Raw genomic sequence first — 12,782 nt, 5'->3', positions numbered from 1 at the left:
TATGGCTATTATTATTATTATTATTATTAATGGAAAATTCCTCCCCCTCCCTACAATCTTACACCCTTCCTCCATCTACCAGTTTGCTGTGCTGAGGCTTCCAAGGGGAAATAAAGGAGTGGCCAGGGGTGAGGAAGAAATTAGGAGGGCACTGGGGGCAGGGATGAGAACAGGAGCAGGTGTCAGGGTAACCTCCCTACACTCCTATTACAGGTAAAGCCAGAGTTCAGAGGGCTGTAGGGGACCCCTGACTTGCAGTTCAAGATGCTGGGGACAACTTCCCCACCCACACCATCTCCAACACAAAATGCTGCATCACTCTCTCCTATTGGGAGCTGGAAAGACAAGCAGAAAATGGAGGGGACTTCCATTTGGCTCTTTGGGGACAGAGGATGTGATTTGTAAAGCAGTTCTCACCTGTTAACTGACTCCTGGACAAGTTTGCAAAGAGCATACACTCGCCAGGGAGGAGAAAGAGAAAGAGAGAAGAGGCATGTCTAATGTCCTTCAGTCTCCCATCCCCACCTCCCACACTGTACAAAGCAAAGAGCACTGCCCTCCACCCCATCACATCCAACCCCGTCTGGTCCCCAGTACAAAAATCCACACCTCGCCTACCCAGAACTGTGGAGAACAGACCATGTCCTCCTTGACAGATCAAGGGTGACAATAATTCACTTAGTTTAAAATGCTTAAAAATTGATGCCTCACTTAAGAAGGCTGCCTCCAGAGCACTCGGCTAGGAAGCCAGACTCCCCAGGAATCTGTTAGTACTCACAATGTCCTAGGGCTCTGACCCTCTCCCCTGCTGCAGGCATTCCTAGCCTACTTTCCTTCCCCTTCACAGCTCCTGGCACAATGTGCCGTTACTCTAAGAGTTAGTTATCTGACTCTGTGTTTAGTGTCTACCTACCCTACCAGAATGTAAGCTTCCAGAAGGCTGGGAGAGGATCTGAGTGGTCATTCTGCTGACACCAGTGCCTGGCACACAGTAGGAGCTCACAACCAGTGGTCTCATTAGTTAATTGGTAATATGAAACATATTGTATAGTGCACCCCAAGTTGATTAATTAACTGATTTTTAAAAATACCTACTACTAAATCCTCACATCAGAACAGTTCTTGTGACTTATAAAGGCCTTCTCAAATTTGAGTGAAGTGACCAAAGCACACAGGACCCTCCGCTGTCTAGATCCTCAGTTGTCTACCTTTAGAAGTTACTGCAAACCTTGTATTAATTAAAGCAAACACAACTATATATGAATTAGAATGCAAAATCTATGGGTTTTTAAGATAAAATCTAAGACTTCAAAAATCATTTCAGTGGAAATTTCTTACTGTGCCCATATCCCTGGGTGGGTGTGTGCACTCTCTTCTGTTGTCAGGGAAGGTTTAAGAAGTACAGGTCTCATTTCAACCCCATATCTACCATGTAGGGTGTGTGACTGTCATGCCCAGGAGACTGGGGAGGAAAACTGGCAAGAGTTAACAACTGAAATCATCAAGGCACTCAGCTTTTTACAGGGCTTCTCTCAGAACAAGCAATGGGGTGGGTCTATGAGCAGGTACTATCATTAATCCCCACCTCATAGGAAAGCAGGTTTGGCAGTGTGTTAGTTAGCTAGGGCTGCCAAACAAAATACCACAGACTGGATGCCTCAAACAACAAATGTATTTCCCCACAGTTCAGGAAGCTAGAAGCCCAAGATCAAGGTGCCATCCGGGTTGGTTTCTGGTGAAGCCTCTCTTCCAGGCTTGTAGATGGCCACCTTCTCACTGTGCCCTCACATGGCCTCTTCCCTGTGCACGCACGGAGAGAGAGGTATCTGGTATCTCTTCCTCTTCTTATAAGGACATCAGTCCTATTGGATTAGGGCCCACCTTTATGAACTCACTTAAACTTAATTACCTCCTTAAAGGCCCTATCTCCAAATGTAGTCACATGGGGGTTGGGGCTTCAATGAATGAATTTGGTGGGGAGCACAACTCAGTTCATAATAGCAGGATTAGGTCACTGACATTAATTTGTACAGTCACTCACCATGTGAGAGACAGCTGGGTTTGAACCAAAGTCCTGATCTTAAGCTTGCTGCTGGCTATCTCTGTGATGGCAGGTGACCTGCCAAAGCCCTACAGCAGGGCTTGGACACCAAATCTTCCTGCTCCAGGTCTGGGCACCTCCATCACATCACAACTGCACTGTTGTTCAGATCTCCAGTAGCAATTACAGCATAAAATCTCAGCATCAAAGTCAACTGACTCAGGAATGAAAACAAACCTGGGAAGTAGTATTTCTCTTCTAACAGGAAATGTGTCTTCCCATGAGTAAAGCAGGATTATATGATGAAGCAACAGACACAGAAACCACTTAAATTATAATCAAAGTCTTCCAGCAGGATTTCCTAACTCATGAATATCATACTTAGAGAATCAGCCATTGGTAAAGGTAACTCTATAGGCACCACCTTCTACAGGACCAGTCACTCAATTTTCTATCCTCACAAGGATAAAATATGGACACTGATGATACCTATTTCTTGGGGTTGTTATAAAAAGTAAATGTATGAAAAATACTTCAAACAATGCCTAGCATAGGGGACCCATTTAATAAATGCTGGCTGTTGCAATAATTAGTATCTTTTTTATCAGACTCAACATAATAAAATTCTACTGGCTCCAAGCTGGTCTGACTCTGAGGACACTTTTTGAGTCCCTACTCTGTTTTAAGAACTGAGCTAATCAGCTCTTTGTACAACACAAAGACAGGGACCATATCATAATCTCTGTATCCTGGAGTTCCTTCATAGTGCTTATCTCTTGGAAATCCATCTCTGACCTGCAGTAACTGAACCATCACATGGGCATTTCTGAGTGACTGATAAATTACTGATATATACTCCAACACATCTGTTTTCTCTTATTTATTCTATTTATTCGTGCCTACTGACTATGGTTGTGCCTAGGCCAGTTTTTTTTTTCTTCAGGGTGGAGGTGGTAATTAGGTTCATTTATTTATTATTATTATCATTTTTTTTAAATGGAGGTGCTGGGGATTGAACCCAGGACCTCATGCATGCTAAGCATGCACTCTACACTGAGCTATACCCTCCCCGCCATGGTTGGGTCTTTACAATTTTGCTTTTGTGAACTTTCCAGTCTTCTCAAGCTATTTTTGCTTTAAAGTCTTTGGTCTAAATTTTCTCTTATTTTTTAATATGCCTTCTTAATGTCCGAGGTTATGTCTGATCTGCCTAGCTCACATGAAGCAATCGATTTCCTCAAAGTTCCTTTCCTTTCCACTTCACAGCAAGTTCTTTTTCAGCTAGTTGAATTCAGCCCAAGATGGGAGTTTCTTTTGCTGCATGCAATATTCTCTGGGAGGTCGTATTGCCTCCTGGGCAACTCAGGAAATAATGTGAAGCTCTGCTTTTTATTAAATGAGATTTTGATTATTCAAGAGATGATAGACGAACCCACTCTATGTCTTGCCTCTGTTGGACCAGCTTTGAGATCTATACTAGGAAAGCCACATCTTCCCCATCCATGGCTTCTACTGGTCAAGGAGCCTGTAGCCACTCCTATGATAAGCTCCCATCCATGACTCATTGCCCAACTTCTGTCCCTAAGGTTATGAATTCCTGTATCTCTTCCCTGACACCCGAGTTCATTCTCTATTCCTTCTATCAATTATTCATCTTCTGAAAGGAATGCTCACCCATGTTCCATGAAGTCATCTCTGTCAACCTGGAGATGCAGTAGAGCCAGGTGGTTCAGAGAATGGTCAAATTAAGGTTTTGACCACAACTTTCTAGCTGTATGATCTTGTATGAATTGGGCAAATTACTTGATTTCTCTGAACATGTTTCATCTCATTTGGAGTGTCATGGGAAAAGGTAATGCATGTAAGCCAGGGCTTAGGAAACATTCAGTGGAAGATCAATGTTACATTTATCAAATATAATTACTTAGATTTTAGCCACACTCTGCAGTGGGTGTATGTATAGGATTTAACCTTACTCCCTTCCATGTAGAGGCTTCTGCTGATCACTGGGCACTGCTTCCATTTCCTTGTTCCACCCAGGGTTTTTCTGCCTCTCTCTCAAATATCAGTTTCAAGCCCCTCTTCTCACACGGGTGAACACCCTGCCAAGTAAGTTCCTCCCTCCCTGCCCTCCGCCAAGAGCCTATCATTATTCCATCCTGATCTTTCGTTCAGAAAAACAATCCTGTTTTTGGATACCATTAGCTTCTCATGCCCTTCTTACCCTTCTGAAAAAAACTTGCAATTGAACAAAAAAATAAGGCCCTCCCTGCACACACATGCACACTGCAGCCTCCTGTTTCTTCCCACACACTTCTTTCACTCCCAGCAGTCTCACTTCCAATCATGCCTTCTGCTGAAAGCCCACTCCTGAGAGCCACAGACAGCTTCCATTTTGTCTAATTTTTCACCCCTTCCCAGTCCTGGGCTTTTCTGTAGCTCTGACCTTCCACTCTTTTCTAAGTGGATTCTCCTATTTGCAAAGATGGAGAAAGCACTGATTTTGGAATCACGTAAGACTGGAAAATTGAATAACCACTGCTCCATTCCTCCAAGAAGCCTTTTCTGCCCCTCCTCCTACTCCATCTCCAATTCCACTGTTACAGGTGCTTATAGCCTCTGGGCTTCTCTTGCCCTAAGGCTAGTGACCCCACTAAGTCTTGTTCCATTAGTCTGTAAAGCAGGAAGAATGACACCCAGAATTGGGAGGCTGCAACGTGGTACTATTTGCCCAGCGCCCAGTGCCTCGCCCATCACAGGTGCCTAATAATTGTTATTTCCATCTTTTTCTCTAGCTCATTTTTTCTTCTTTGATAGCTCTCACCCCTTCTCCCCAACACTTCAGCCCTCTCTACACTCACTCCTGCAGAGAACCAAGCCCCTGTATAAGGGCTGCTCTCAATGTCCATTTTCAGCCATGAGTGGAGCTCCACTCCTGCACTGGCTGCTGCCTGTGGTACATTTCCATTTGGAAGTCAACTCAACCTCCAAGTGACCCAATTTTGAACTCATTCACCACCAAATCAGATCATCCTTCCTGTTTCTCTTTTTCTGTTAACGACACAACCCACGGAGAGCTACTGAAGGAAATGGGGCTGTTTGTGAACAAGACTAAATTTGAAGGGAGGACACGGGATCAGTTCTCAAACTAGCTGTCCTGTACAAGAGGTAACAGAAAGACTCTCAGAAGGCTGTACAAGAGGTTAAACAGAGGCCAACTGGGGCTCAATCTGGGAGAAGCGTACAAATGAAAAGAGCTATTCAGTGACAGAGCTGGAGTCGCCTAGGAACATGATGAAGCAGAGGTTGAGTGGCCACAGATCAAGGGAGCCACAGAATGGCTCCTATGGGGAGCCCAGTAATATATAGGTTAAAACAGCTGTTACTCAATATTCAAGAGCTTTCCATAGGCATGACCCTTTTGCAAACTACAGAGAACAGGGCTTGTAGGAGTGGATATTTTAACCTAAAGCATTCATCTTGTATGCAAATATATATCATAGCTTTTAATGGGACTTATGAATTATCTATGCTTGTTGATGGAACTGGAGAAGACGGCCTGATACAATTAAAGACAGTTATTTAAAATTATAGATCTGATGATGCTTAAACTCTTGAGTGGTTTCTCATTGTTCTTAGGATCAGACTACAATCCTGGTGGTGGCCCTCAAGGCCCTGCCCTACCTATCATCACCTTCTTTAGGCTCTCCTCACACTGGCCTTTGTACCTTCACCTGGTTAACTCCTTCCTGTTCATCCTTAGTGATCTGCTCAAACATTACTTCCTCAAGGCAATCTTTCCCAATCTCCATTTCCACTTAGTGTTAGGGATGTTGAGCATCACACTGTGCTTCCTTTGGAGCCTGGGCCACCTCTGGTAATCATACATGCTCTCATTCAGCAGTTGTCCACGGGTTGAGGGGGTCGGGGCAGGGGGGTGTCACTCTGGGCCAGAAGGAACCTGTATAATAGGAAGGCTATTCAAACAGGGAACTGACAACTAAAATCCTCTCTCTGGGGGCCCTTTCAGCCCTGAGTTTCTCTTCTATGACTTCTCTTAACTCTGGCAAAAGACTTGTGACGTGGTCAGCTGAGACATTCTCCCCACTGGACAGATGCAAAAAGTGACATTCAAAAAGATGACTCTGCTATTCCCCCTCCCTGAAAGAGACCGCTCATCTCCACAAAAACTACCTGCCACATCCTCCCCCGAACTCCCTTCTGACTTTGGCTTACCACCACCCTCCTTGGTCTCCACTTTAAGAAGATTGTATTGTACTATTATGTGTATAAATGAAGGAAGGCTGTGATCTGAGACTGTCTCTACATCTCATTTCTAGTGTCCAGCACACAGCAAATGTTTAATGATAAGTGCCAGCTGAGCACTCACCAGGAGTCAGGCAGTTTTCATATGGACATTGAGCCATTTAATCCTCTCAACAATCATAAAGTTGATGCAGTTTAACCTTCATGTACATAAAATATGCCACTAATTTTACTGGAGGAGAAATTCTATCCAAAAATGTTGCCAGCAGCTATGAGTTGGGAGTTTCTGTACAGTGTGTAGCCTTTATCTTCTAAAATCACAGCTAGGACATACATAAAAATTATTAATATGTAAATATAATTTTGTATTAAAAGTTTTGTAGTTTATGGCAGAATCTGGTTCTGTGGTAGACAAGCAAGCACAGTCCCTGTGAAGGCATGTTTGTGGTCCATGTGAGCGTGTGCATGCGTGACCATTTGAAGTTTTTGATATATTTGTGATGTTTATCTTCCTCGAGCCCTGCAGTCTCACCCCAACAATGGAATTCAGTGGGAATGTTTATCATGACTTTGCTATGTGTTGCATTTTAAATATATTTACTGTAATTTATTTTTAGGACATAATTTAAAATGTGTTGTATATGTATTTTTTAAAATATCCTCATTTTACAGGTGAAGAAACTAAGGCTTAGAAAGGTCGATTTATTTACCCAGCCCTGCCCACCTCCAAACCCGAGTTCTTTACCACTGCTCTCCACGGCTTCTCCAAGAATGCTAGAGGGGCATTCCCAGGCCAGTTGAATGAAGGACTTGCTAGATAAGCTACAAGTACTTACTAGGTAAAGACTTCAAGGTGGGAAGCAGGGGAGGGAAAGAGGACCTGAACAAGTCCAGGACAGACATCCTCCATCAATGAATGGATGGCCAGGCAGCTGGTGTGAGATTCTGTTTCTTACCCTTCACACTCCTCCCACTGTGGCCCTTGGGGTTCTGGTGTTTAGAATTCAAGAAGCACTCATCCTCTTGGAACTGGCAGAGAGCCTGCCCCAGGAGGGCCAAGCAGGGTTTGTCCTCCATCTAAAATTCCATTTGGGGAATCCCAGCCACACCCCAAGTAGGGGTGGAGGTGCAGAGCTGGCCGGGCCTGATACTTCTCCCTGCACAGCTGTCAGGCTGCATGGGGGGCAGAATGTGCCACACATTGCAATCATTCCAGCTCTGGGGAATTTATCGACAGCACGTCCCGCAGGAGGCAAGCTTAGGGGCTTTTTATAGCCCTCTAAGAACCTAGGGGAAAACTGATCTCCTGAGAGGGAGAAGTGGGGCACATGTCTTTTCCAGGCACCATTCCTTCAAATGTGTAGTCCCAGATCCCCACGATCCAAATCAGGGTAAGGGTCATGGCTCAGTGAGCAGTGTGGAGTAGTGGACGCATGCTCACAGTCCAGGGGATGGGGACCCCAACCAAACCCAGTTCCTTGAATCCCTTCCTTGGGCTTCAGTCTCTACACCTGTCAGGTCAAAGTATTTATTATAGTACAGGGATCAGCACACCTCAGCTGGTAGACCAAATCCAGTCCACTAACTCTTTTTGTAAATAAAATTTTACTGGCACACAGCCATGCCCATTCACTATGTATTGTCTATGGCTGCTTTCTTACTACAAGGGCAGAGCTGAGTAGTTGCAACAGTGGCCCATATGTGACCTTAAAAGCCTAAAATATGTACTATCTGGTCCTGTACACAAAAAGTCTGCAAACCCCTGGATTAGACTGTAGGGAGTTTGGGAGTGTCTGCCTGGAGCACTGGTGAGAAGGATTCTGAGGGTGTGTCCAGGCTGAGGAATGAAGCACTGTCCTTAGATGATACAAGAATATGTATTCAAGACTAACGTTGGAAAGACTCCAGAATGCCATTTACCAGTGTTTTTCAAACTACTTTTAGCCCCAGAATCCTTTTGCAAACAAAATCTTAAGTAACAGAGCACTGCTTTGGGGGAAGTGGGAAAGAGAATGCTAAGCACAGCCCATTCCATCTTGCTACTCCCAAGGCAGCCCCTAAGGAAGCCTCCCAGATCCCACAGCTCCATCTGAAGAGCATTTGAAAGTCACCTGTCTCATCCTACGCCCCTCACTTTACAACTGGGGAAACTGAGGCTCAAGACGGGGGTGGTATCTTGCCTAAGGTCATATGATGGACTCCCAGTTGGCTTTCCCCAGAACCACTAACATGGTCATGAGGTATCAGTAGAGCACAGACATAGTTCTGATGGGGAGAAAACCTGTCCACTGGCCTTGGGGGCCTCAGGGCTGCCACTGGCGTGTGAGTAGCCTGACATGCCCTTGCTGACCCAGCAAGCCCAGGGGTTCAGGGCTGGGACACTGCTGACACCTGCCCATGCTTCGCAGGGGTTTAGTCAAGGCTTGGGAGCCCTTTTTCTAAAACCACCAGAATCAAAAGAAAAAAAAATTGAATTGGGCAAAATTTTTAAAAATATTTCACTGATACTATGACATTTTAAAAATCAGAACATATCTTAAATTTGATACATTGATCTGTTCATTTTTCTGTTTTTTTTTCCAAAAAGCTGTTATTTACTCAATAAAACATCTTTAAATCAGTGAAATCTTAGAATGGAGAAATTATGATAATTTATACTAAGGCTTTCTTTTGAAGATGGAATCAGATTTATTCATCTGTAGAATAAATGTTTATTCTCCCTGCCCATTCTTGTTGAAGGATTTACTGAGAGCAAATCCAGCTGATATGAAACCAAAGGGGATTTTTTTTTTTTAGCTCCACTTGAACCAAAAAGAAAACTGATCTAGGAGAGTGCTGGGAAGCTGGGGGGACTGACAGCATTTCCTCACTTCTAGCCAGCAACCATCTGTAGCTCTAAAGGGCTGCGGAGGGGTAGCTCAGGGTCCCTGCACCCCAAGTCTCCTACTGAGGCAGAGAAAGTGAGACTCTGTCACCAGTGCCTGTTACATGGGGTCATATCTGGTCAGTGTCCATCAAAGAGAATATATGAAGGCCCAGAAGACTCAAGGGACACTTTCTAGCCAAGAACCTCAGGAACACTGGGGGAATGGTATTCTAGGTGGAGAAAACAGAGCAGAAAGAAGAGAGGCACAGAAACTGTGCTCAGGGCACAAATTGGTCAGTGTGTTTACAGCCCAGAGAAGCAGGCAGAGGTAAAATGCAGCCTCGAGCAGGGCCTTATCCTCCAGAGCCCTAACTGAGAGTGTGACTGGTAACTAATAATAGAGGCAGCATAACGTGGGAGCTGAGAGCGCTGGCGGCAGTGTCAGGTTGCCAGCATTTGAATCCCAGCTCTACTCCTTCCACTTAATCCTGTGTCTCAGTTTCTTCAACCAGAAAGGGAGATAATAATCTCCTGTCTACCTCTGGGGGATAATTGGATTCATTCAAGGAAAGCACTCAGCACACAGGAAGCATTCAATTAAAACAAACAAACAAAAAAGCTAATGCTTAAATTAGGGATTTATAAATGATCACCTTTCTTAACAAATCAGAATAGAATCCAAGTTCTCTGACGCTTTCCCTCTCGCCTCTCGCCTACCCATTCCTGGGAAGAGATGGAATTACAGAGGGAATGAGGATAAACCACAGGGAGTGCAGGGAGCATGGGAAGATCTTTTACCATCTGTGTCACAAAAGAAACTGGTGCCTAGGCCCTGGGGAGCTACTGACGAGATGTGAGCAGGAGGGGGTTATGCAAATGTTGCCATTTGGGGGAAATTAAAGCTCACATCAGAATAGAAAAAGAGCGGGGTATAGCTCAGTGGTAGAGTGCATGCTTAGCATGCATGAGGTCCCCAGTTCCACCATTAAATAAATAAATAAACCAAATTACCCCCAAAGTAAATTAATTAAGTTTAAAAAAAAAAAAGAATAGAAAGGGAGAGATTGGAAGGAAGTGACCAGATAGGAGCCACAGCAAACACTGCAAGTGAACAGCAAACTGTGTAAGATTAACTCACCTTCATGTTTAAATTAAGGACAGGGAAATGTAAAACTTCAAATTTTGTCCATTTGCAAACAGAGTTAAGTGTGTAGAATTGTTGATCTAATGGGAGAGCAAAGGAGACATTTGTCTGGGGTTCCTTAAGACTCAAGACATTCATTCCCAGGACCTTCAATCATCATTTTCTTGAGCCTACCCACCAGCCCTGAAGGCAGGAATTACCCTAGGCACCTCCCAAAGCCTGCCCAGGTGGCTGGTCTCCCTGTGTGCTGCATTCCTGGGTACCTGGCCCAGAATCTAATCCAGGGTTAGTACTGGAAGGCTTTTGCAGGCAAGGGGAAGGAAGGAAGACAGGGAAAATCCTAGACCTCCCATCCAGGCAGCAATCAGGGTGGCCATTCTGAGACTAACCTTTAGCCTCTGACCTAGAATGTCCAGACTAACCTCTGGGTGATGCTTGAATCCCCTGTAACTGCTAACAGCAACAACAGCAGTAGTAATAGCCAACCTTTGCAGGTTTCATACATGCTTAAAGCTCCTCATGAATTATCTCCCTTTCTGTCATCATGACATTCTGAGATAAGTGCTCTCATTATCTCTGCTTCACAAATGAGAAAGCTGATGTCACCTTCTTGGGGTCACTGGGCTGGGAGGGCAAATCCCAGGTTTGATTCTGCATGTTTCTTGCCCCAGTCACCCCGTGTCACAATTACCCACTGTACTAATGCACCCCAACCTTCTTGCCAAGAGGCTGTTCCACCTGGGCTCAGGCCCTCTTGGAAAAGGCATCTGCCTCTCTTCTTAGTTCAGATTTCTGGAGAGTTCCTGTATACAGTGAACCTAATGTTGTGGTCTTGGAGCTGGCACCACTGGTCCAGGTCTGTCCTCCAGAGCCCCAGGGAACAAGTCTGCTTCACCTTCCCTTTCCCCTACCCCCATGAGCCCTTCTGCTCTTGGAGACAATTGTCATAGGCAGGACTTACAGCCCCCTCCCTAGTTGTGGTTGCTCCTCTGAATTCTGGGCTGTTAGTTCATCCCTCTGCAGGGCACCTGCTGTGTGCTCAGGATGTGCTGGGCACTGGGCAGCAGTGGCAGATATTAAGTCAGGCTTCATCTCCACCCTCATGGTTCACACTTTAATGGAGAAGGACAGTGAACAAACTGTCTGCTCTGGAGGGTATAACAGGGTGACTTCACCTGTCCAGGAGAGCAGGACAGGCCTCCTGGAGGAAGTGGCCTCTAAACCAACTCTCAAAGGATAAGAGGGCACTACCTGGAGAGCAGAGGAAATTTTAATAACAACAGTCAATTTGGTATGTGTCAGGAACTGTTCTAAGCAGTCCGCATAACATCTCACTGGACCCTCATGACAACTCTGTAAGGTGTAGGTATTATTACTATCCCCATTATTCTGATGAAGAGACACAGACAAGTGAAGTAACTTGCCCAGGGTCACACAGCTAATAGTGTGCAGTAGTTGGAGAACAAGCCATGCAACGGAAACACTACAAGTGGGGCCTCAGATATTGAGACTAGGTAAGAAATAGTAAACAATGATAATTTTTTAAAACTCCATTGAACAGAATAAAGATAAATACATGCTATGTTCCTCAGGCCTCAGGCCAAGAGCCCATCCTAGGAATGGTCACCAGTAGGGAATGGTCATGAGGGGCTCACTGCTGGTTCCAGCAAGCTTTGCGGGTAGGGAACCTCTGTTAGAAGAAGGCAGCCAGAAGGAATTACGATGCAGCAAATATAAGTTTAGGCCCTAGAGTTAGTGTCTAGCTTTGAGTCTTGGTTCTGCTAGCTGTGTGCCTTTAGACAAATGACTGTGCCTCTCTGAGCCTCACTTGGTTCAGGTGTAAAACAGAGGGTAAAGAACAATAACTACCTCACTAAGCCATTATGAAAATTAAATGAGGTAATCCACACACAATGCTTAGGATCACTTAAGAGCTCAAAAATACTACCTGCTTTTGTATCAGGTATCCCAGGCCACTTCTTTTGGTAAGGAGATGGCAGGGACTACCACAAAAGGAAGCAGCTGCCATCTTGTGTGTGAGGGGTGAGCATGTGTGTGTCACAGTTTTCCACTTCCTCCTGGAACCATTTCCTTTGTCAGCTAAACAGGGAGGAATCTGCAGACAAAGGAACAATTCTGGGAGAGCCCAGTCCCATGGCCACAAGTTATTTCCTCGGAAGTCAATGGCTTACCCCACCCACTCCTGTGTGGAAATGTCTTGATGAGAGAGAGCTGCAGCTTCCCTAGCCGTCCAGGGCTGAGAAACAATGTGCCCAGAACAAGAGCTCTCCTGGTGGATGACAGGACCTGAGCAGGACCTGCTCAAAAGGCCACTAAGATGCAGGGCTTCCCTGAGCCTGGCACCCTGGCCTGACTCCCAGGAAGTGAGTCACCCTGAAACATCCCCACAACCTGCTTCCCTACTGACCTGCTTCCTCCCTGACCTCTTGCCACTCTGTCTTCCT

At 45.2% G+C, this 12,782-nt stretch overlaps 1 protein-coding gene and 1 long non-coding RNA gene across 15 annotated transcripts in view; one reads left to right on the top strand and one right to left on the bottom strand.

Moving 5' to 3' along the window:
• The window catches only part of LOC107033535 (uncharacterized), a 92,913-nt gene that overhangs the window by 32,638 nt on the left and 47,493 nt on the right, over window positions 1-12,782 (bottom strand). The gene's annotated exons all lie outside the window — the stretch shown is intronic.
• Window positions 1-12,782, top strand: part of AFAP1L1 (actin filament associated protein 1 like 1) — a 57,734-nt gene that overhangs the window by 1,079 nt on the left and 43,873 nt on the right. The window contains exon 2 of one of the 2 annotated variants that reach the window (XM_072955092.1): window positions 6,980-7,146. The exons of the other annotated variant lie outside the window; for it this stretch is intronic. The gene's annotated coding sequence lies outside the window, so the exon portion shown is untranslated. The remainder of the gene's footprint in view (window positions 1-6,979; window positions 7,147-12,782) is intronic. 2 annotated transcript variants of the gene reach the window in all.

This window comes from Vicugna pacos, chromosome 3 (genome assembly GCF_048564905.1).
Source record: "Vicugna pacos chromosome 3, VicPac4, whole genome shotgun sequence".
NCBI classification, from domain to species: domain Eukaryota; kingdom Metazoa; phylum Chordata; class Mammalia; order Artiodactyla; family Camelidae; genus Vicugna; species Vicugna pacos.
The sequence above is the reverse complement of the archived record's forward strand: the minus strand, read 5'-3'. Positions and strand labels throughout refer to the sequence as shown.